Below are 2,735 nucleotides of genomic sequence, written 5' to 3'. Positions count from 1 at the left end.
ATTTGCACCGTGTCCAATTGTACTGTGTCCAAGTGAAGGCCACTCGCGAAAATTGCTAACAACTCCCTGTCATAGGTGCTGTAGTTTTGCTCGGTTGGAGAGAGTTTCCGCGAGAAGAATCTGACGGGCTTCCATGTATTGTTTTGGCATTGTTCGAGGCTCGCTCCAATTGCAAAGTTGGAAGCGTCGGTCGTGAGTGCGAGTAAGGTGAGATGAACGTAGTATTGGTTATGTTTACGATGCTCTCCTTGCAGTCGTTAAAAGCTCGAAGCGATTTTGTGTGCCATAGAATCGGAGTTTTGTCGTTTTTCACAGATTCCTTAAGATGAGCGTTGAGAGGAGCTTGTAACTGAGCACCGTGTTGAATACACCCTCGATAGTAATTCAACATGCCCAGAAATCGACGGAGTTGAGCAACGGTTTCGGGCCTTGGAAAATCGAGAATCGCCTGGATTCGATCTTGCGGCGCTTTGTACCCGTCTGACTTGATGAGATAGCCGAGAAATTGAACTTCGTTTTTTCCGAGAACACTTTTCGATGTGTTGATCGTGAGCCCGTGTTCCTGTAATCTTGAAAAAACTGCGCGCAGGTGTGTTTCATGTTCGTCGAGTGAGTTCGACATGATGAGAATGTCGTCGATGTATATGTAAATGAACGGTAAGTCGCGTAAAATAGAGTCGACGTAACGTTGACAGGTTTGAGTGGCGTTTCGTAAGCCAAATGGCATAACGACGTATTAATACAAACCGAACGGTGTAGTGATCGCTGTTTTTTGAATGTCTTCAGGAGCCATGGGGATCTGATGATAGGCCCTCATGAGGTCGAGCGTAGAGAAAATCATCGAGGAGTGTAGTCGTTCGAATAGATCTTGGATGAATGGCGGAGGATATTTGTCGGGAATTGTTTGTGCATTCAACTTACGATAGTCTCCGCACATTCGCCATCCACTTGATTTTTTGGGAACCAGATGAATCGGACTGGCCCATGGACTGCTTGACAGCCTGATGATTCCGTTGTCGAGAAGAAATTGAATTTCGACCTTAGCGATCGCGTATTTTTCACCCGACAACTTTCGAGGTCTTTCTGCGGTCGGTTGTCCCGTGGTGAGAATGCGATGTGAAATGGGGCAGCGTGCGTCGGTTTGCCTGACCTTGTGCTCCTGTGTGATGCTGACGTATTCGTTGAGAATTCCGTTGAAGTCAAGATTGGAGTGAATGGTTGAAATTCCGCATACGTGTGCTGGTAAAATTTCGCCTCGTGTCGTGAGAGATGTAGAGTTATCGATGAGACGTTTATTCTTGAGGTCGATATGGTCATAATGAACTAGAAAATCGGCTCCAATGATAGCTGATGTGACATCGGCGACGATGAAGACCCATTTGAAGGCACGGCGTAGACCGAGATCTAGCTGAAGAATCTTATCGCCGTATGTTTTGATCGGTGTATCGTTTGCGGCACATAATTTTGATGTACTGACCGTATTTGGTGAAAAGACGAGCCTCTTCGGGAGAACGGAGACGATGGATCCGGAATCGATCAGGAATTTTATATTCGTCGATCGATCGAAGATGTGAAGGCGGAGTTCGCGAAGTTGGAGGTCTATGTCGTTGTTGTTGCCGTCGCAGACCGCCTGTACAAACGACGGCGAGCTTAGTTTCCCTGGTTCTGTGGAACGAAACTGCAGGGTTTTGTACAGCGTTGAGCTTCTACACCGAATCGATGATGGTAATAGCACACTCCGGAGCGCACCGGGGTTGACGAGCGAGTTTAGCTTCTTGACCGAGAGCGAGATCGGTTGTTCTCACTTTGTGTGTTGAACTGAAGCTCTGAGAATTTTTTGGTGGTTGTTTCGATGAAGGTAGTGAGCACTTTTTGTAAATTGTCCATCCTCTTCTCGAGTTTGAACATTGCCGAAGGATCGTTGTTGCTGTTGGAAATTTTTTGCACCGCCATGACGCTAGAATGAGAGATTGTGTCCAGTACACGGTCGGCTATTTCGGCGAGGCCATTGAGGTCAATACCCTCTGACGCGACGAGTATAGGACGGATTTGAGTAGGCATGCGGTCGAGCCATAACGAGCGGAGAACGTCCTCCTTGAGATCGTCTGCGGTTAACTCTCACATCTCACGTGAAAGCTGCGACGGCTTTCGGTCACCCAACTCTAGTTCGCGTAAGAGCTTGTGCAATCGCTTATCCCGAGAATCTGATACTCGTTGAATTATTGCATTTTTTAAACATGCGTACTTGCCTGTGTTTGGTGGGTTGTACCGGATGTCCGAGATTTTTTTTAGCGTGGCGGAATCGAGCGCTTTCAGCGTTGTACTATATTTGGTTGCGTCGCTTGTGATGCGATACGCTTGAAATTCGACTTCAATGAGGAGAAACCATAGATCCAGTGTGTCTTTCATGAACGGTTGCAGCTGTGGTTTTTGAATCGTTGAGATGAAATTTTCGCCGAGAATGTTGAATGACGGATTCGTGTTTGCATCGGCAGCGGCATCGAAATTGATGAGAGGTGGATCGTTGTTGATTGAGGACTCTTGGGTCTCTGCCTTGTGTGGCGAGAATGACGCGGATGATGCCGATTCATCATTTCCGGTATTTTTTTGCGGAGTGCGTTGTGTAGTCATGGCGTCGAGAGAAAAGGAAAAAGAAAAAAAAGAACTCGTTGCGCGAGACGCGTGTTGTTGTATGAACGAATATGGCGGACGCCAAGTAAAACGACACGAGGAAG

The sequence above is a fragment of the Formica exsecta genome, unplaced genomic scaffold (genome assembly GCF_003651465.1).
Source record: "Formica exsecta isolate Colony F162 unplaced genomic scaffold, ASM365146v1 scaffold4108, whole genome shotgun sequence".
NCBI lineage: Eukaryota > Metazoa > Arthropoda > Insecta > Hymenoptera > Formicidae > Formica > Formica exsecta.
This window is presented reverse-complemented; position numbering follows the sequence as displayed.